We start from the raw sequence: 23,929 nt of genomic DNA, 5'->3' as shown, positions 1-23,929 counted from the left end.
CAGCCTGAAAACAGGCACAGGGAAAGTGTAAATCCTTAGAGCAGAAAAAATGGTTTGCAAGAGGCCAGGTTTGACTTCCCTACTCAAACCAATGGGAATAAGTACTTTCCTGCACACTGAACAACAGTAGTTCAACTTGTAGGTGTGCATCTAAATGTATTTTATTGAAAATAACATCTGATGGAATTTTTAATTAGTTGAGCAGCTTTATATAACATTTCCCTTACATAAAATGAATAAATATCCAAGTTCACATATGGACTGTGGAATTTTTTGATCTCAAATGCTCTTTCTCACTCTATTTCTCTCTGTATCCTTCCAGATAAAGAAATTCAGTATAAGTTGGGTATAAATTCAAAACTAATCTCTATTAACTACAGAAAACAGCAAAAGTCTTGCTTCTGCTGTGGTATCTAAAATGGAATAACTGCCTGGGCACATGCATAGCACAAAGCACATTTCTCAGCTGGCTTCAAATCCCAGCAAAGATCACTCACAAAACAGAAAATGAGCAGAAATGTGAAGTAGGAGGTATTTAACAACAATGCTTCAACAGCAGCAATACATTATTTTGCTCTGATCTGAAACTGAAATATTTTCAATAGACAGAGTTTGGAGCTGATCTTTTTCAAGGACAGGGAGGAGAGTTTTTCTAAGTTATTAAATCAGAATTTATAGATTCAGGCACATAGAACAAGATCAGATGCGTCCAACAACTCTTCTTCACATGTGTTGTACCCATCAAAGGATGAAGAGGCCCAACCTGCCAAACAAATGTTTTATATTGAGCTGGAGGGTTCCAAATGTCTCACAACAGTGTCAGATAAACAAAAGGAGACACGAGAAGGTGACAGGGAAGCTCTCTCTCAAGTGCTGCTTCTGTTTCAAAGATGAGTGACAGACAAAAAACTCTCCCCCACTTAACAACAAAAAGAAATCTCAGACTACTCAATCCAGACAGCCAGAAATATCAAGGTTATGAAAAATCTTTTCTAAGATGAAGCAAAAAAAAAAATATTTCTAGTCTAAAGAGAAACCCAATCAAAATAGCATAAATTATGGTTCCAATTGTAACTTTTAATAAGAAAATCAATACCACAGTAATAACATTTCAATAATGTCATTAAATATTAAACTTTACTGACCACAGAGATTGCCCAGTTATCAGTTGAATTTCTTTTCTGCTAGAAAATAATTGTATCAGATAGTAATTGATTGGCCAGTAATGATTCATGTAATAAATGTAATAAATATACATTTAGCTCCATGCAAAATTACTATAAAATAAATCTCCCCAGAAGAAGCATGAGATGGCAGAATTAAAAAAACAAGGGACAAGCAGCAGAATATCCATTTTTTTTCTGTGATGGATATTGATTTATGATACAGTGGAAGAGCTGAAACCACTGTCTGCTCTGCCACAGTAAAACTGCAGAACAGCAGCAGCCAGGGCCTGTCTCAGCACCCCTGTGAGAGAGTGAGGCAGGCTGGGGCAGCTGGGGACACCCCAGGGCACCACCCAGGACACCACCAAAGTGTGTGACAGAGCCAAGGAGCAGGGGCTGGCAGGGACATGAGCAGGGCTGGGCAGGGCTGTGGCATCTCACTGGTGCAGGGTCTGGTGGCACTGGGGGCTGAAATGGGGTCCTGTGCCATGGGTGCTGCTAAGGGCTCTCAGTGTCCTCTGTGCCCTGACAGCAAGTCAGTAAATCCTGTCCATTGAAACTGAAATACAGAAATGTTCATTTCCAGCCACCAATTTCCAAGGCAAAGAGACACCCAACATAAGAGAAGATCTATTCTGATAGAGCCACAGCCTGCCACTGGGAAAGGTGTTACACATATTTCCATGTTTGGTTTTTTGACTTTTTAAGTAAGTTTGTTAAGGGAGAAGTCAGCCTGGGCAGTTCCCACAGTCCCATTAGAACCTGTGCATTAATGGGAAGCCTGTAAAGGCTCAAATTGAATACTTAAAAAGCTTTTTTTATATATCACTGAAAAAATGAACTTGTTTCTTTTGATGGGTATAACAATTTTCCTAATTTTAAAAATATTCCTAGTACTTCCCTACTATCTTAAGCCTACTCACTTGAATAAAGCTACTGCTAATTTAAACCCCTGTAAGACAGAAATCAGACATCAGTGCCAATGTCCTCGCTCTGTAAATTTCCCTCTCTACTAAAAGTGAGATTTCACAGTCAATTTAAGCTGATCTAAGACTGCACTGCTCCTGAACAGGGCAATCCAACTTCCTTTTATCTCCAGCTGCGTGTTCCCACCACTTCCCTTGTGTGGGCTCTAGAGATCATACAGCCAAAGGATAAACAAGATCAGCTCACTGATCCTACTGAAAACTAACACTGAAAATACTGAGTTTTCAGCCAGTTTCCAAAGAGTTGAAAACACCCCTCTGTGTAACAGTCTACAGTTAACCCTTGCAATAAATTGTTTGTGAAAGCTCACCATAAGACATAACCCCAAAAAAAAGGAATTTATCAATAACTGAGTAACCAGTGAGATACTACAAAAACTTGTCAGTCTGTTGCAAGCAATTACAATATTTTAAAAGAACAACTTTCTTTTCAGTTTAGAAATCCCCAGTCTTCACAGATGCTAAGGTATAAGAAACAACAGTTAAAATGAAACAAATTTCAGCAAAACACTAATTTTGCAAAATGTATTTCAAATCTACAAATACTTAATTCACATGGGAAATATGATCCAAGGAAAAAACTCAAGACAAAAATATTGTCACTCTCCTCTTAATTTTTCTTTAGCATTTTTCTTACCTGATTGTTTAAAAAAATTATGTATTTTTAACCAGGCATTGGAGATTTAAATTTGCATAATTTTTCAGGTATCTTTTGCAAATTCTGCTTATAAAGCAATTAGGAAGATCTTTTTTTCTCCTGTTCCCATCTTTCATGTTTGTTAGATTTTATCTGGGCATTCTTGTGATGATAAGCATCCTGTTCCTTTCTGAGGTTTATTTTGTGCTGTTTCTGTTTTTATCTATCTTCTAATGTGTGTTGCAAGATGAGAAAGATCATCTTTTATTGACAGCAATAGAACCATGTGGGAAGAACAGGTTGCTCTTACTAAGTTACTAATACCATTATCAAGTGGTTTAATGTGTACATCAGGCAATATGGATAAATAACATCATCCTAGATAAAACTCTATTCATTAATAATATCAAAATAATTGGCCAGGTTCTGAATTTTGAAAACCATCGAGCTCAGAAGTGTAATCACTGTTCTCAGCCCTGTTCTGATTCTTGCATTTTATAAACATACATTTTTTAAACTTAAACATAGTCCTTGTAAGGATGATAACCCATCTGACGAGGTCTCTATGCAGGTGGAATTCCCAGAAAGGACTTAGTAAGAGTTTCCAAGTGTCCCCACACTGTCAAAAGTAAATTAAGGGCATCTGTGAAGTCTGCTAAAACAAGATTTTTATTGCAGTCATAATTTTCATGCTGTAAGCACACAAATTAAGACAGGTAAATGTCTTTATTATAGGCCTTTGAAAACAATCAAACAACGACATTTGGTAGATACAGACCTAAACTTGATTTGAATTGAGGACTTAAAAGCCTTGGACAATCTGTCCTATTACTGTTCTCTGTAACATTTGGCTTCTCAGGGTGTTCTTTGATAACATTATTATGAACTGGATTATTATCAATTGCTTGTGTGTGCAGCTTTGCCTCTGTGCACTGATTTGTATTTTTAATAAAATATCCCCCATTCACAGACTAAAAAATCAGCCAGCATGTACAGATTATTGAAGTTCTGTGCAGAATGGTTCACTATCAGCAGGAGCTCTATGCCAAAACTCTATTTAAACATTAGGTTTTTCATGGTGTCCTCCCAAATCAACAGCTGGGGCAGAAAAAGATGACTTTCTTGAGAATGGGCAGCAGTCATCTACAGACAAACAGGTCAATTTAGTAAAAATGGGAAGGGCCTTCTTTTAGGTTGATCATGGCCAGACAGGGATTCTTGGAGGTTGCTCAGTGACTCAGTAAACTCACTAAACGTGACAAGATGCTAAACCACTAATGGTTTCTATTCTGACCTTTTCTACTCTTTATCTTTTTGTCTGTTTTTTTATCATGTAACCTCTTAGGGAAGGAAATATTGCCTTCTTTTATGTTGGGAAATTGACCAGAACATTGCAGACACTACCCAAACAAGGAGTAACTATAATAATAACAAAAAGAGGAGGAGGAGAAGGAGGAGGCTTACTTGACCCCATACCAGCATTCCCCTAAAGACTCCTATTAGTCTTGATGGAATGGCAACCTGGCTTATTGCTTCAGCAAAATTGTCAGTAGTAAATTGCACCAATATAAAAAATGCTATCAAAATTTACAGCAGAAAGGGAGCATTACTGTGCAATCAAGAGATAGCTGAACTATCTAGGGATGATAGTGAGTGTAGCTACTCAAGAATATACAAATCCATACCTGCTGTGCTGTCTTGAGACAGAGTTAAAGAGATCTAGTCAGTTCTGCTCCTGACTTCATAATCTTCAACATGGCGCTGGGAGATAACTCTTTATGCCCCCATCTCACCATCTGTAAAACAGAGATAATGGTTTTCTGCATCAGAGCATTTGGATATCTACAAATAAAATGCTGCATAAGAGTTCAATACCATTAACACACTCTTCCTTCACTGAATAAGGTCTCACAGACAAACCTTTCCCTTTGATCTTTTTTTCTTCAGCATGCTCTCTCCCAGTCCTCAGCAACACATTTTAAATAGTGTATGAAAAAACAAGGCCAATGTAATGAAATTAACCCTGCAAAGGTCTCATTTTCCCTCAATTTGATGATGGAGATTCACTACTGTGATAACATTTTTTAACCTTTATAATTTCACCAAGTGCTCACACCAGATTCTGTTAGTCCCTCATATTTCATGACATGTGGTCCCATTTATCTCCCATCTATGAAATACAGCACGAGCATGACATTTCAATTTTATAAACTTGCAGAGCTACACAAGGAACGCTCCTTCCTGTGTCATTAATACCAACATCATGATTCAGACCCATGGCCTCTAAGTCTTTCTTTTAGGTTAATTTATTGCAGCAATAAACTAATTTCCTTGCTTCTTTCTACTGTTTTATGTAACAGTGTAAAAATTTGAAAAGCATATCAAAACTTCAGCTATTCTTAAAATTCTTCTAGTATTTCTATGATCTCACATATGTGATTTTGCCACCAGCCTTGTGACTACTGGTGGGGCACCCCACAAGGATTTGTTTAGTTTTTGTTGATCCTTATGGGTATTTGGTATACCAAACAGTAAAATAATCATTTGTACAGTTGTCATAATCTGTCTCCTTATTTAAGAGTGATCTTGCTCTGTGTTGCATAGGAAATCTGGACTATAACAGTTTCCACTGAAAAAAGAAATATACTGAAAAAAAATCAAGAGGGAACATGTACTAAATAACCAATTCCTATTGAAAAAATTGCCCTAAAATAACAAGCAGATTCAAAGGTATCTTTGACCAAAGCTGTATTTGCAGCTCTGTTACTTCTCCCTCCTGCTACTGTTCCACCTCCTGCTATCCACAGGACTTTTCTTGGTGCAAAGGACTTTTCTTCATAGCTCCATAATTTGGTGTGGTTTTAGTTTAAGTCCTGGGAAAAAGACATCTGACTCCACATGACTGTTTCTCCCACGACCCAATTTTCAGTTTCATTTCTGATTCTGGACAGTATTAGCAACAAAATATTTAAAATTCTCATAAAGTGACTGAAAGTTCTTTTGTTGTATTTGATAGCTTTCTCACTGAAAAATACTTCAGGTACTGTATTACTAATATGAACAAGTCCAAATGTCCACATGCAGAAAATGTGAGAATTACTTTCTCACATCAGATCCAAATTACTCAAAATTTCTCCAGTTGGTGCTGGTTCAGACGATGATCTGCACGGCTTTGAACTTCTGAAATACCATTTTTTGTTGCAGACTGTGATCTTCTAAGACAATAAAGACTAGTAGCATTAATAATAAATGCAATTCTGACAGTTTTAGTTAAGGAAATATAGCTGAAACCAAAATTACACACTTTGTATTGGGCATGTTCAGTGGCAATTTTGTCTTAGTAAAAAGCTATCAGAAGGGGCTTAAAACATTGATTTTAAAAATGGAAGAAATCAGTGGGATTTTATTCCCCAAGACTTTTAAAATACAAAGCTTGATTAAGTGAAACTTCGTTAATGACTGCAAAAAATATCTTACAATAGAACACTAGAAATAAAATTTTAAAATGCAGATTAAGAGCTGGAAGCAGGTTTAAAACCTAAATTATTCTGTGACACTGTAAAACCTGTGTTACAGGTTATCTACACACACAATAAAATGCAAATACAAATAATGCATTTCTACTAAGACAAAGCTGTTGCAGAGATACAAGTATAAAAGCACATTTCCTTAAAGCACAGTTAATGCATAGAAGACTGTGGCTTCTTATGTTGCTTTAATGTTTAAGGCAATTGAGACAACCAAACTAAATATATTTGCATCAAAAATGTTTAAATAATTATGCATTTGTAAATCCAAGCATTCAAAATGATAGAAAATGGAAGAAATCTAGAAAATAAAGATTTCTCGTCATGCTGGATTTGTCTCTAATCCCATCTATTGTCCTACAATTCCTACCCATAAAAAAATTTAAATCTATTATTTATGGAAACATCTATAACCTTAAGGTCATCACACAGAAATGCCATTATGTGGAACCTCGTAAAAATGTTGCCAGCAGTGCCTCTGCTGCACTCCATAGCTGGCATTTCAGGCAGCCTTCTGCAGCTCAGAGTCACAGTAACAAGATTTTGAAGTTTAAATCTCTTTAAAAGAGAAAAGCTGCTTTTTCTTCCCTTTCTCCAAGCGTACAATATAATTGGCAAAGTATCAGGAATAATAAGACAACTGGTTGACACAAACCCCAGGAGGAACAGAGCAGCTTTTGTTCTGAGCTCTCATCAAAATCTTGGAAATCTTGCAATAGGAAATGTTGCTGGAATGTAGGTTCTTATTCAGAGTTCTGACACGTTAGGCCTGCAAGATCTGAAATCTCTTACCTGCTTCCATATCTATCGTACACCTTTCCTTGTGCTCAAACTGCTCTACACTTAACTATTTAAAATTTTCTTGATACAAAAAAAATACGTTTCATTCTTTATTAATGCATCGTTATTTGAGAGAAAAAAAGAGAAAGATTTGCATTGGTTGCACTTTTCTGTGCAAGTAGTCTCACCAAATCTGTTTTTAAGTGTGCATGGACACGTAATTCAAGCTCTCTAAAACTGAGTTACTTCCTTTTAATCAATGTAGTTACTTAGAAGAGGGCATCACTCCATAAAAATTGCTGTGTTTTTGTTCACACTGCCTCCACTTACGTATGATGCTAAGATTTCTGGGGAAGTATCTCATAGATGATGAGAAGACTGAGCTGGATTTGTTCCCCTAAGTTTCGTTTTTACTAGATGTCTCTTCTGCCTTTGAAAAACAGAGGTAAAACAACAAAAAAAGCAGATTTCTCAAGAGAAAATATTTTTTTAACAAAGATTTCTCTGACAGAGTACTGATTGTACTGTATTTGTTTCCACTACTGTTCAAGGAGAGGAAAAAAAAGTCTTTAATATAAATTACACCAAGAAATACTCAGCTCAAGGAATAAGTCCAAATCAGTTTTCACTTACAGCTGAAAACAAACACAGAAAAGCCTTGAGGTAAGAAGCAGAAAAAGTGCCAGTGTGCAGGAGGTTTCAGATCAACTGATGCCACCAACTGCGTTTTGATTTTGATTATGTCAATGAACAGAAGATGCTCACCATGAACCACAGAAATCAGGATGCCACCTGTGGCAGGTTGATGGCATTTTCTCCTCTCATGTGACACCACACCAAGGCTTTATTTTTAGGTGGGTCTGCAATTAAGGGAAGGGAAGTAGAACCTGATCACCGCAGCTTTCTTTCCCTTTCAAATTTCCACTCTCAAAAATACAATAGGCCTCTTTTTAGCAACACAATAAAGTTTTGCTAAAGATCAGAAATATTAGCTTATATGTTTTAAAAATCCAATGTAGTGTCTATGTTCTTGTAAGATATTTACTTTTTTTTTTTTTTCATTTTAACTTTGCTCTCTCAGTTTGAATTCTAACTTCTTAAGTTAGAAACCTGAGCCATCCCTCCTGAGTGGTCATGTACTGTACCCTCAGCTGCAGAGTGTTCAGAAAGTGGTTACTGGTGTGAGCTTTCCAACGAAGTAATGAAAAGATGCTTAGAAATTATAATTCATCATGTTCTTACAGACCTCTGAGAGATACAAACATGGGAACATCACAAACAAAAGAAAACTTCACTGGGTCTCAGTTCTACACAAAAATAATCTGACAACAGGGATGTATTTAGTAATCGCTGGATGTTCAGACTGTGTGTAGCTCCTTCTGCTTTCAGACTGAAGTTCAGGAGGGGATTTTTGAGGGTGGAGGGCTGAGGGAGAGGAACAAGGAGAGGAACAGGGGGTTTTATTGTGGAGCTGCAGTTGAGTAGTCAGTGGCAGGGGCAATTGCTTTACAAAGAAATCATGCTAACAGCAGCAAAAGGAAAAGGAAAATTACTCAAAAACTCAATTTCACTTCTTTGTTTTCATTCTCTTCACCCACTCTTGTACCTGCAACACTAATTCACTGATTTCAGCTTTCTAGTTATTTTAGAAGCATCACAATGATGCCAACTGGTGTAACCAAGAGCTTTCAGTTAAACACAGAGAGAGGAACATTGTATAACGAAAAGTCAGTTAAACAGTTCCCCAAATTAACTGGTGCTGTGTAGCCCAAGGCTATAAAAAGTCTTGACTGGGCCAGCAAAGTTTCAAGGCTGCATCCTGCCTATCTTCCTGCCTCGGGGAGCCTTTGTATAGGGCTCATTGTTACAAAGCAGCTACTTCAAGAAAGGAATCACTGCAGGAATTTAAGCCTTATTTGATGGGGTTATCAGAAGTCGTTGTTTTGATGTTCCTTAATTTTCAAGGTTTAAGAGAAGAGATGCTAACCCAGGGTCCAGTTCACTGAATTGTATTCTGAATTAATTGCTTTTCATGTTAGCTCTGCTTTATGTGTTGGTCCTCATTATTTTTAAATTCATTTATATTTTTGAGGAAATACCCATGTTTCTTTTTCATGAGAAACCTCAGAATGTTTCCCTAACCAGCTGATAAGCAACCCCCTTTTTATACAACCATAGGTGGGTACTATTAACTCTGAAGTCATTCAGTTTGGATGTAAATTACAAAACAAGGAATTTCTGTCTAAGGCACAAATTCATTTGCCTCCTGGCTTGATAACTTATTTAAAACAAACATTTCCTCTAACCTCAGATACAGAGGTTTCTATCTGAATTGAGATAAAAATCATAATAGAAGTGAAAGGTGAGGTTTGTCCTAGTGGTAAAACATTTTCTGCCTTGATCAGAAAAAGAAGTGTTCTTCATCAATTCTTTGGAAATTTACTATAGATATTCATAGACTAATGGCTGAGGAGTTCAATTTTCTGTGTCTACAGGTATAATCAACGTTTAGAAGGATGTTTCACTAAACCTTCAAACCAGTGCAAAGCACTGGGAATCCATCATCCCCTGCATGTTCAGTCCTCCCCATTCCTCTCACTGGGACATTCACTTAGGTTAAATTATTTGTTCTCCATGTCCAAGCTCTCCTTCAGTGTCGTTTAAATGAGGGACCATTTCATGGTGTGTGATCTCAACTTCCCTTGATGACAGCTCTATCCTACTGGAACTATGAAACTGTCAACATCAAGAGCAAAATTTAGGTGTACAGAAGACAAAAATGGCTCAGCATCTATCCCACAAACTCTTTCAATAGAGGTCAGCAACCTCACCATCTAAGGGGAAAACTGCAAAGCTCAATATTTCCCTCAAACAGCCCAAAATATGGCTAAAAGTTTCTTGCTGGCTGGAAGTAAAAGCAAAATATTTTGTAGATCTTGCAGTTTCAGAAGATGAGTAGAATAGTACCATGACAGACATAGAATAAGACAACAGATCACCTTGATTTAGCAGAGGTGAAAGCTGTGCATGGTCAGCCTTTGGGGAGTAATGCCTTGAAGTAAATTGAGGTGCTAGAAGGTGACTTTGTGACTGTGACAAGCAGGGCACACTTGTAGTCTCCCCTCTTCTAAGGTACAGTATTGCCACAGTCAATGTAAGGTAATTTGAGGTCACCTTTACCAACAGATCAAATCCAAATTTGGTTGGTTTTTTTGGTTGCTTTTGGGTTTTCCTCCTCCTAAAAAACTAACTAAAGAAACATTAACTCATCGTGCATGTTTCCTAACCCAGCCAACGTGTTATGAGATCGTCCAGTGCTCAAGGTTTTCTTGGAGTCCAGTACACAATGTGTTATCATCTCTGCAGAAAGCATTAAGCTGCTGCAGTGGCAGGGAAATGGTTTGCCCGCCGTCATCCAGCACATGAAAAGTAGAGCCATTATCAAAAGCCTGGAGCCTCAACTGACAAGTTCTGTGTAGCAAGGACTGGAGTCCTTGCTTCTCTCTAGGTAAATTAAAATGTTGTGGTTTATGTCAACAGAAATATGGGAATTTCTACACCGCATTAGGCGCTAGCACACATTACCTTCATTTGTCAGTGGCCAGCAGCAGAAAATGCAACCACCCCCACCCCCCACTCAGCTGATAAATGTTTTGCTTTTTGCCCTCACGCCAGCCATTATGTTTTCTATGGATGTCTCAAAATGCATTTTCACATTAGTGGTAAGAAGATCTAATGGCTTGCCCCACTAATGTCAGTCTTGATCCTAGCAATATAATCCCACCATTTTCCTTGTATGGGCTCCAATTCCACAATGAACCAACTTAAGGAACTAAAATGTCACAAGATTAACCCTACCAGGAAAAAAAAAAAAAAAAAAAAAAAAAAAAAAAAAAAAAAAAAAAAAAAAAAAAAGTGAATAGTCATCTATCCTTTTCCTTCCTGAAACTTATTACTGTGGGAGCAGGTATATCAGATTGGACTAGCTCTGGATATATACAATATTCTAAAAAGCATCTTCTCCTTTCTGGAATCCCTGTCCACTTTCAGGTTCAGCAATCTGAAAATCACAGCAGCGCTCCCAACACGCCAGGGCAGTGACCTCCCTCTGCCACTGGCTCTCAGGCACCCCAGCTGTGTGACTTCCTCAGCCAAAGAGCAATAGGTCACATCTATATTAAGTTCATTGACTGTCCCCTTATTTTAGTCTTGTAAAATTAGAAGACAATAAGCTCCTCCTCTGTTTTCTCTAGGCCATTCATTATTTTATAATTTGCCCCCCTGTTATTCATGTTTGTTCAGAACTAACAGTGTCAGCTTTTTTTGCCAAGGCCTCTGCCCTGAAGAGTCTCATTACTCATTCCTGGGTACCTCCCCTGACAGGGACAACCAAAGAAATATTTCAGTGATTTCAAAATGCACTGCATTTACTCACAGCAATGTCATTCATTTTCATAAATGCAAATCTGCCCTGCAGGAATTTGATTCTGTATTACTTTCCTGTTCATGGGTTAATTTAATTACATGTAAAGTCAATACAAAATGTAACTATTCTTAGGAAATAATATTTTACACCCATTCTTTACTGACATAAATTACAGTATCAAGTAAACTGGAAAAGAATATCCAACCTTGAAAAATACAAGCATATTAATTAAAATACACTGTCTGTCCCTTACTAAATTATACATTTTTAAATCTTTTAGAGGCATGTCTTTTCAAACAACTCAGGGGATTTGCAGTTGCCTACCCAGCTTTTCATTTCTAGGTCACTTGTTAAATCTACCCCAGGTCAGCTTTGACTGAAAATTATTACTGTCTGGCAGCTGGTTTGTAGCCTACATAAAATGAATTAGTGGTTTCATTCCACTTCCTAATGGACAAGTGGCCCCATCTTACACTTCGACCTGAGTGACACCCCATTGACTACTGCAAGGGAAGAACTAAATAAACTCTTTTTATTCTGTAGGTAGGTCCTCGTGGTTAGCAATGAAACTGGTGGGACTCTAAGGGCTATTATTGCACTACTCTACAAAAAATAAAGCCCTCCATCTATGGAAATCCTGCAATCAGAGCAGATAAAATGCTATTTTGTGACTTGTTGAGGTGATTATTTTGGTCCTTTGTCATGTGGTTCAGAGGGGAATATGCTACAAGTTACAGTTAAAAGGAGACTTGTCCCCTCCACACCATTGCACAGTGCAAAGGGCAGAGAATGTCTGTACGTGTTGTGCCATATCAAGCAAGCACTCACAGGAATAACTCACAAAGGTTTCCTGTTTAACAACAGTAGAAAGAAAATTGCTATTGGATAGATATAAAAACACATTTTAAATGTTTTAATAATGACATGGTTGACTAACAAATAAAGAGATCTGCTATTTAACAGCAAGTGATGGAAATGACATCATCATCCATTTTTGACTTCTACTGGTTGTGCTCTCCTGGCACTAGGAATAGAACAGGTTTACTTGTCTTGAAAACTGCCAATCTTACACTTTCACACACATTGAATTCCTATCTTTATAGAGAAGACACAAGCACAAAGGCACCAACATGTATTATTAAAGAACTTTGTGTCTGCCTATTTGTATTAAAAGTATTTCTCACAGAAATAAAGTGTAAGTAAGTCCATTATTTTCTCTAGTTTCTCTTGTCTTTTTTCCTTGGATGATAAATAAGTCTGTGTGACTCTGGTACTATCCCTGTCTGTACTGAGCTAGGACAAATTTCCCCTAAGGCCCCCATTTTTGTCTCCATTTTCATTTGTCATTCTGCTCAGCCTGCAGCAATTCAAACAGACCTGCTCCTTGACTGAGAAATCTTCACCTCTTCTCATGCACTAGGATAAGGTTGCTTTTCTATGGTTTTGTGACAACCAAAAAAAAAAAAAAAAAGGACTATCAACTTCATCTGTCACCATCTTTTCATGTTCTTGTCCCTCAGTGACCCCACTGTGTCTGTTCCTATTTATTTGCTTCTTCTGAACTTATTGTTCATCTTTCCTCTTCGCTGTCCTCATGCTCTTCATTGTTTAACCTGAAGCAGCTCTCATTCCACAATAAAAAGCTGTTACCGTCAAGGTGATTTTTCCACCTTGGGAACAGCAGCAGGATCCAGGCTGTGCCTGGCTCCACACTCCTTTCCCAGCTGACCACATTACTATTGTGAAAAGCCAATGCAGAAGTCAGTCTGGCTCCTAGGGAGATTACACCTCTGGTACCAGCACCTGCAACTGAATTATTGAGCTGATATATTCCTCCTTCTCTTATTTAATGGATGATATTTTGTGTTAGACAAGCTGTTCTGGGACAAGTGTACACGTATTACATTGTATATGCAGTATTATTTCCACGTTTTCCTTTTTATCTCTTATCATGAAGTTTATTGTCTTTTAGTTTTTATTCTGTGGTCCTTGTTCACAAGTTATCTCTCTGAGATGGAATTTACCTGTATGGGAAGCAGTTTCTGTGTCATGAATATTACAAAGAATCTCAGGCAGACTTGCCAGTGTTTTGTTACCCAGAACTAAGAGCCTTTTCAGGGACTTTACATTAAAGACTGGGCATGAGGCCAGTTAAACACTCATTGCCATTTCTTGTCCATCTGTCCCTGACTGGGGTGTAAGAAGCTCCACAAGTTTTGCTTTGCATTCAACTGGATATTATCTAGAAGAAGAGACAAGCTGTTGTTTCTTTATTACATTACTTCTATTTCATTGTGTACATCCAATTTATAAGAAGAGACACAAATGAGCATTCAAATTCTACAGAGTATTTAAAATTTAAAGATACATTCTGGTAGCATCCAAGCTACAATAATTAACAAAACCAACTTCACATGGTTTTGTGATTCTGTGGATTTGTGATTGCGATTCTATTTCCTAATATCAAACATAATGCTCCCAAAGTATTTGCTGTTTAGAGTGCAGCCTCTCCCTTAGTGGGGTAATAATTCAAAAACCAAAGTCTAGGAACACAATTAAACCTTGCTTTTACCATGTCAGGCACTGACCTCCTCCTGACCCCCAGATTCTGGCTCTGCCTGTTTACATTTTGCTTTTACTTGCCTTTTCTTGCCTTTGATTTCTACCTTTCCTAGAGGAAACCACCTTCCACTGGCAGTAAGACAGATGATGGAAAGGCTCTTCTGTCTCTTTGTTCGTAAGATTTAAATTGTTTGTGTTTGACTTCCATTCAAAGACTAACACCTGCCTTTCTGGAATCTTCTCTACAACAGCAGTTCTCACACAATCAGTCAGAAACTCCTGAATCAATGACTCTGATTGAGTTCTTGTGATAAGCAGAAGTGCAGAACATGACTGCTTTTACTCTAAGATACATATTTTAAAGGTACAAATATACTTGACATGAGCAGTTGTTATTGTATTGGTCAACAGAGATTTGCTCACCAACTCTGGCATGGCCTGGACAATAAAATCTGACATTTGTGGCTGAAAATTACTTCTCCCTTAGAACAAGATCAGGATTTTATGAACTATTCAATACTGCCTTGTCTTTAGGGGCCAGGAGGGTACTTTTTCAGCAGCTCTTTGCATCACACATAAAACTGACCTTTCTACCCTAATAGCTCCTGAGACCCAAAAGAAAGAGACATAAAGTTTTGAATTTAATAAAAATGCACAGTATAAAAGTTACACAAACGCTTATATCCTGCGATCATCAGGTATGTGATATTTTAAATTTCACAGACAACGTAGCCATCAAAGGAACAGAACTTCAGACCAGAACTTAGGATAATGGGACTGATCTAGGGCCAACAATCCCAACAAATCTGTCAAAGTGGGGAATTGATTAAAATCCTCTTTTATGGGGAAACTGTTCTTAAAGCTCATTCCTCTGACAGTTAACAACTTGTTCATATTTTTACAGTGTGTATTATTCATCATGGTATTACATCCAGTCATTTGTGTGCCAATACTGGTCCCAGTATTTCTTTTCTTTTCCAGATGTCTACTATCTTGCTTCCTTCTCCCTTTCAACATCCCTTTTGTGAACTGATGAAAAGAAACTCTTTCAGCCTGTTCTTGCAGGAGCAGCTCTCCATTCTACACTTCACCTCAATCACCCTTCTCTGCACCTATTCCATTTGAATTCATTTTTCTTGTTAAGAATTGTAAAAATATTTCAGAAGACACCTTTTCAGTGCTCTGTTTGGCAGCAACAGCACTTTATCCCCTCAGTACTTCTTTCTCCCTTCAGTAGACCCTACTTGATGCACTCAATGAGCAACGCAGCTTTCCCAGGAAAAATTCAGACTCATCTTGCAACTGTCTCTTGTCTGTGTGTGTTCCCACTTCTGTCAGGTCTGCAATTTCAGCAAGCAGCACCTCATTTTCCACTAGCACTGAATTTCAGGAGTTAACTACTTTGTGTTCCAAAGCTAACACAAAATAAAGTAATTGGTTCCCTTTCATAGTCATCACTGCTATTTTCCTTTATAAATGTCTTCCTTCATATTAGATACATTGTATTAATTCTCAGAGTTTAGAGCAGCAGTCAGCACTTAGAGCATCCTATGAAATGTTTTACTGAAGTCCAGACAAGTAGAACCTACTGCATTTCATTTGCCTAGAGAAGTGATTATTAATAAAAGCCATTGAGTAGTCCTACTACAATATACCTTCATAAACTCAATTTTCTTTTTGCTTTATTTCCCATTTATTTCCAAATTTTAAATATTCTTCCCACCAGAAATTGTTCTAAAGCTTTGCACTCCAGTAAGACAACTAAAGCAATAGCAACCCATGTTATTCTTTCAGATCTGGGCTGTGCATTTGCAGTCAGTAGTCACATAACTTTGTCCTGGTTTTGGCAGATTTATTAAAAACTAACCATTTCAGGGCTTAACACATTCCTTTCAGAATTTGATGGAGCTGATAGGGTTCTTCTGATCTTCTTGAGCTTTGCTTCCACATCCAGCAGAGAGGTTTCCATTTCCATATACTCATTCATTCTCATTCATATTGGGAATCTGCCTTTGTCCACTTGTTCAACACTTCCAATGTTTTTGAAAGGTGAGAAAAATCTATAATTAGTGCCTTCCCTCAGCTGGATTACACCACTCCTACCACCCTCAGATCCTTTGTAGGTCTATATCAAAGCACCAAAGGAAGATTGACAGGCTACATCATGATAACTAGTCTACTTTTCACTAAAATGCATTTAGAAATCTTTCTGTGACTGACTTGTAAGATACATGTTGAAAAAAGATCAAGTCTTTCTTAATTCTTAGGTGCATGTTGACAAATAACAAAAATTGAACAGCTTCTTTCCAGATGCAGTAAAATTTTGCATTGAATATGATGCTTAAGTGGTTTCTGAGTGGTTTTCAGTTCTAAACCACACAGCAATCAAACCTTCCCAAGAGATATTATTTTGGTGGGATAAATGCTATCAAGCAACTTTGCTTTAACATCTTCTTTGCTTAGAAAAGAAGACGGAATAAAAAACAGAGGTTTCAAACCACAGAGAAACCGTTGAAAACTTAAAACCACAATGCCTAAGAGCAGACTGAGCCTATGATTACCTAACTCTAAATGTGGTTTAAGCTGGGCATCGTACCAAGTTTTTCACAGAAAACCAGGGGAAAATGGAGTATAAGTATCCATGGTTACAGTGACCCCTGCTTGGCACTTGAAGAGATCTTTCTAGAAGGAGCCAGGTAGAAACATTTGTCAGGGTCCTCAGAAGAAGCAAGGCTTCTTCCTGTTTTTATACATTAAAAAAAAAAAAAAAAAAAAAAAAAAGATCGAATATAATTTGGTACAGACTGTCCTGAACACAGTGTGTAGCCTAGGAGTATTTTTAGAATTCCCCTCTTGTATGTTTTTCACAATATTCACTCACTACTGAAAAATAACCTCAGAAATACATATCATCTGCTTAATATAATGGCAAATTCCTAGAATAGCAAATTCATCTTTAAATTGAGTATTTAGGGCTAAATTTTTTCTTCCCATGTTCAATTTTACTGCACTCATGAATGAAGGAACAGGATTGTAGACTACAGTTTTAAATGGAAAATGTTTGAAGTGTAAATTAAGCCAAATTGGAGCCAACACTTTTAAGTATTGGAGTTCCTACACTCCCTGTTCTTGTGTTCAGGTGTACATTGAGGGTGATGAAAAACCTAAATACAGACACAGTTTGTTTGGATGGTGCTTTCTCCTTCTTCTCCACTGACACTCACCTGTTCTCTGTTTATATGCAGGTTTGGGGAAGATTGTTTTTTCTATGTAGCCTGATGCAGAACTAGGCATACTGAAGCGTGAACCACTGTGCACACATGACCAAATAGATTCATGACAACTCAGTTCTAGATGCTTCTGTGATGTGGGAAATAGTCTGGTGAGACAGTGGGAAGAGAACTGATCTGAGTTCAGGTGGAGACTTCTCCTCTCCCTGGAAGGGAAGAACTATTTCACCTTGAAGAGCTATTTTACCAAGAGCTATTTCACCTTAAGGTCCATGTACAAGTCAAATGCAATTCTCCTTGTGCAAAAGGAAAAGGCAGGAAGAGATTTTTAATGCCCTTCATTTTCTAGGGTGCTTATCCTCTATTCTTCATGCTCCTTAAGGGTTCTGCCTCAACTTCTCTTGCAGAGGTGAGGGCTCCACAGTTCCTCATTTTACTGCTGAATTCCCAGATCCCTATGGATCTGACATGGATCAGGCTGACACTTCTCTGCAGAACCAGCCAGAGCACACACCATGAGCTTTGTACAGTCTTTGTCCAGCCATTATGGAAATCATGTGGATGATGCCTTGTTCAGCATAAAGTTTGTCTAAAATTGCCTGTTCCACTTCCTAAAAATTAACCCAAACCAGCAAGATGAAAGTTTAGCAAGTTCAGTTGTAAGAGAGCAGCTCTTTGTGTTATGTGACTCTTACGTGGTAAGAGATACCCTGAAAATAGGGTTTACCTCCCCATTAAACCAGAAAAAGAGGTTCAACATGCCAATAATTTCTTCAAGCAGTTCTTTTCCTTTCAAAAGGTTGGTCACCTAATGACTGAGAAGAAATCCTACTGTGTGATTTAGTGACTATTTACAAAGTTTAGGCCTCAAATCCTACCTACTAAATTTTCAAACCAGCAAGAGCAAATATCACTATTCATGACAAATCAGCTAAAATAAGGAGTGTGTAATATTATACTCATTTCACTGGCAATTAATGAACAGAGCAAGAAATGTACCTGCCATAAATATTCCTACAGCTCTCCATCTACATCTTTGTATTTGGCTATAAATAAATGGATAGAACAGGCTCTATATGGGTATTTACTCATGGTATTTTGCCAAGGACTGTATTTAGAGGGCTTGGCAGCAGGACCAAAAAATTGTCATCTTCTAATGGAGATTTTTTGATTATTTTAGAAATGTTTGGTCATGTTTCAATAGACATCCCAGTTACTGAGCTAATGCTAATATCTAAGTAGGAAGAACTGACTCAAAAGCATAAGCTCAGTCTCATTCTTGCACATATCTCAATTGCACATGGCAAACCTGGTTTCTAATACGAAGGGGGAAAAAAGCATTTGGAATTTTGGAATTCTAAAGTGAATTTTCAGGGAAATAGTGGGAGGAGAGATCCAAAAGAAAGAAACTATGGGAATGCTCATCACTGTTTTTGGGCAACCTTCCTACTTGCTGAACCAAGAGAAATCCTGGATTCTAAAACAAGCATCTGAGCTGACATTCAGCACCCGCATGTACAGACTTTACTTCAAAGCTGATGCAATAAAACTAAAACATTTGTGTTACCTCAGATGCCAAACTGAGCTAAACAGGAAGAGTGGTTGCTCCTGCTCCGCTTTCAGTGCCACTTTGTAGACAAGTGGGAAATGAAGTAAAGTAAAGTATTTCAACAAGCTCAGAAGCTCCCAACGTGTGGAAAATAAATGGCTACTATGGCATCCAAAGAAAAGAAGTAGAAGAAATGTGTGAAAATTATAAAGAAAACATGGCACATGCCAGCATACTTTACTACATCCCAAGCACACAATTCCATAGACACCATTTCAAAAAATGATTGATCAATAACTGTCAGGGTGAAAACTCAACATCAAAATGCCATTTCCATTGTGTAGAGCAAATGGATTTAATGTAATTAAACATAAAGGGATTTGTTTTCATCCAGGCAACTCTGGGCACTGCTAGCAGCAGAGGCATGAGGACAAGGTCCGATGGAAGCATTTTCAGACATGGAATTAGTCAAGTTGGAAGGAACTTGTGGATTCCAAGCCAGACCAGGATGCTCAGGGCTCTGTACAGTTTATTAGACTCCAATTAGCCGAGTCCTGTTTCACAGACAGGAGTAGCAATGGCCAGTCCCAGATACAACTCTGTTTCTGAAGCTATCTACAAGAAATCATGACATTTGGCAAATATTTATGTGTGTATGAATAGCTGGACATGTTTTCTAATTTATCCATATGCCCTTAAGATATAGTTTGGTCTTAGCACAGATCCCCAGAAAGAAATCCTATCCTCAGTAATCCAAACTGAACTGGAGCAAGTTTCTAATGGAACTTTACAATATAAAAGAACATTATAAGAAACACATCTCATAGCTAAACAGAAATCTATCTAAATGCCAAAATCCTGTCTGGTTATAGGAAAGAAACTACTTATGATAGAATTAGGGAGGCTTTACTTTGTTTCCATAATTTGGATCTGACCACAGTTCTGGAAAAAAAACACAGTCAACATGTCTCCAGAAGTGTTCTGCTATGGAATCATCAAAGATAAACCTTCAGCTCCAATGATATGCAAATGAAGACACGTTTTTTAAAAGGATTAAGGAAGTTGTTCAAAGCATCTTTTTAGTCTACTCTGCTTCCAAACAAACAATAAACTGTCCGAATGCAGTGAGATTTGCTAACCCATAAACACAGCCAAATGGAGGAAGATCAGAACCTTAATGAGTTTGGTCCCCTTTGAATTCTAGCTGATCAGTGTCACCAATAATTTCAACAGGCTCTAAATTAAGCACTTTCTGTCTTCAAAGTGCCTTGCAAACATCAACCAATTAATCCCTACAAGTCTCCTCTGAGGTAGGTAAGTAGGTATTGTTATCCCCATTTTACAGTTGGCTGAACACAGTCAGAGGGTTAAGTGATTTGCTGCAGGCCACAGATGGAGGTGGGATTAAAACACAAGAGTCACTATGATTCTTTTTAGAGGATAGCACTTCTTTTTTTTCCTGATGACTTTTCTGTGCTGACTTTAGACATATTGGCCTTGTGGCAATACTTAAAGGAAACAAAATAAATTGTCCTTGTTAAAAGCAAGGAGATAGAGAAACCTGGGGTTTGTGCTGATAAGACTTTTGTTGCCTTATACTGATGTTAAGGGTTTCCCTATAATTTTGTTCTGATATTCAAGTATCATTCTTTTCATACAGGGACTTATTTCTGTGGCACTGTAACATGCTACTAATTGAAAGATATGTCCTGCTCCTTCACAGGTTTTATTTTGTCTTTGTGCTTTCAAATTAGTAAGTGTAGGTGGCACCCTGCCCATAAATGGGGCACTTTCCTTCCAGGATCAGGGGAACAGTTGGTAGGCTTTTTCCACTGCAGCACAGGCAGGAAGAAATGGAGAAAGGGAGCTTTGAGAACCAAGAGCAAAGAAAGCCATTAACTGAAACCCAACCCCAGCAAACCGCTTGTAACCATTCTAACAGGCGTAAGATTGATACCTTTCCCACTTCAACAGAAAGATCAGATGGAAAAGGGAGAGTATATCCTTTTCCTCTCTATGTATACAACTTCAGGCCACTTGAAGACCCATTTGTCATTGAGTCAATCCAGTGTATTGTAATAAACTTCTGAGTTTTATCAGGAAACTGCCTTTCATCCAGCGGCAAACCTACAGGGGTTCCCTGGAATACTTTTTACAACAGAAAAATCCACTACTCAAAGTTGATGTCTTGCAACCTTTGAGAACAATTTCTGTTAATTTTTCAGATGGCACTCTACATTCAGAAGGCTTCCAGTACAGGAATTGACAAGCACTGAGAAAATCAGTGAATATTTGAAAATTATTCACTTCCTACTATATAGTACAGCCATTTCAGCCATATTGCTGCTTAAGTATTTTTATGATACAATCTTCCCTGTGTCCTGAAAGTATAGCTCCATTGATGCTAAAAAAAACTCCAAACAATTTATTAATAGACCATTGTAATTAATACATTACATAATCCAAGGATGATACCTCCTTTGTGTTAGGTGTTGCCCACAGGAAATGGTCTTATCAAAGTTTTATTGGCTAAAAGTTGACTTTGTTAAAGGCACTTATGAAGCCTTCAGATTAAGTAAATCATTTAACAGAGGGTCGTGATGAAATAAAATGCAACTTATTTTTCTACTTCTGTGGATGCTGAATCAAAAGAGTATTTTTACCATTAGAAAGTTTGTTAGTAACTACTTTGTTCTTACATGACCATCACTTATGCCTCTTTTTAGAAGAAAAATAGTTAATGATTCACAACCTGAGGAACTGTATTGTTAGTGAAACAGTGTAAGAACATGTAGGATTTTGACTCTTAGAAGGCATGTTTTCAGTAATAAAAACATATATTACATATGTTAGGAAGAGTCTGATTTTCACAGTAATTCTATGACCAGGAAAACATGTAATGCAAAACATAAGCTTGGAAATTGCCATTTGCTAGCTCTGTCTCAAGAAGATTTGTAGCTGACTCAGAATTACATGCTCTGCAGAAACAGCTCCCTTCTTTTATCACTTTGGAAATCATTAACTTGCCCTGGATGGTCCCCTGTGCAACAAAGGAAGTTTTCACATGGATTTTCTGATAGGGGAAACAAAAGAGATCATAGATAACAAAGCAACAGTGTGAATGACAGTTTTAGTGGACCTTCATCCAAACAAGCCTCAGTAACATCTCATCAGATCAGTATCATCCCCAAATTTCCCTTCACTCAGCACTACCATGCTTCAGGGCTCATCCAGTGAACCATTCCTCAGTTCCGAATTTCTTACGCTGTCTATGAACACAAACAACTGAGTAATTGTCCCATATCCCACTAATTAACATAATCAATTTCTACATCATATATTTTGCTGTTACAGGTCTATCTGTACAGTAAAATGGAGCTGTGGGAACATTTCTCTGCTTGGATTGTGACTGCACTCACAGTTCTGTGCATCCCTCCCCACATGTTAATGCACTCCATGCTATCCACCTCAATGAAGGACAACTCTCAAACTTGTCAAAAAGCTCTAGACCTCACATACATATATTATATTATATTATATTATATTATATTATATTAATATATCATATATATTTTTTGCTCATCTGCAGCCATTGCCATAGCTCACCTGCATTATATTTTAATGTCTTGCACTGCACCCTTAAAGAAGGAGTGATATTTAATCACCTATGCCCCTCCAAGATGAAAATACTGCTCAAAAAAACACATCTGTCACCCATATGAATTTCTGGCAAGGTAGAAACCAATCTTCCCTTAAAGCTCAGCTCCCCTATTTGTGGCTCTGTGTCCTGATTAGTTTTTTAGAGCCTGTTCAATAAGCATATTTCTGAAAATCTGTTTCACAGGTTTGCATGTTTAGGAGGCTGGAGAGCCTTTCCAGCACCACATCCCTGCTGAAAACTTCCTGGCAATTGCTGGTGCTATGAGCTGGGCATCCCCTGTTAGTGAAAGAGTGAAAGATGATTATTTAGACATGATCCTACTCATTTGTATACAAAAATCCCTCAACTGCTCATTTATCTGCCTGGTCATCTAATGTTGTGCTGCACATTCTGTGATGATTTGGGGAATGTGTTTTCCTGATTGTGTATCTTAAAGTAGTGAACATATTACAGATTCTATGGAAAATAAGGAGTGAATAGCAGTAATTACAATTTTGTCACATTTCTTTTTAAAAAAGATTTATGGTATCATAAGCTTAGGGTTAGTATCTAAATATGGAGACTCTGGAGAAGATCTTTTATTTCTATGGAATTCTAGCATGGTATCCCTCAGATTTTTCTGGATATAAACACAAAGTAGATACTGAATTTTCTGAAGACTGGTAATTCCTGAATTATAATCAATTATAGTTTGCTTTTAATGCAACTTGTATGTGATATTCCAGACCTGCTAACAAAATACGAATTACTATCAAATTGCAGTGCAGTTAAAGTACACAATCACATTATAGGTCATACCTTACATGCCATGTTTTTAAAGATAAACAGTGTTTGGTTATTAATCATAACCAAATTCATACTCACTGTAGGGTGTGAGAAAGAATTCTAGAGCTGTTAGAGAAAAAGTAAGATAGCAACTCTTGTCAAATATGTGAAAATATTTGCATTTGAAACTGGTGTTTTAACTAACTCAGAGCATGTAAACTGATAATAGGGGCATTTAGAATAAAACTTTGGTCAAATTTTCACTTTTATTATCCCTTGAGGCCACTGTAGTAATTTGAGCACATTGTTATTACATAAAGAATATTCTCTCCCTTCTTCTTCTTTCCACTACAAAAATCAAGTGTAAAGAGTAAATCTATATGACTGAATGAATTATTCCCAATATAGTTACTCACTATAACTTTTTGTTGTGAGTTGTGAAATTGAGAGGGGACACACACATGACACACTATGCTAATCAAAATCTTTTCTGCAAATTAATTTGCCTGCATGAATATTAACAGTAGTGAGACCCCAGAGATAACTGTAGAGGAAATCAATTATTCTGTTTTGTTTGTCTCTATATTTGGGTTAACTTTTGCTTGCAAACCTATCCTATGATTGCTATATATATTCAACA

This window comes from Zosterops lateralis (assembly GCF_965231275.1).
Source record: "Zosterops lateralis genome assembly, chromosome: 7".
NCBI classification, from domain to species: domain Eukaryota; kingdom Metazoa; phylum Chordata; class Aves; order Passeriformes; family Zosteropidae; genus Zosterops; species Zosterops lateralis.
Note: the sequence above shows the minus strand (reverse complement) of the source record.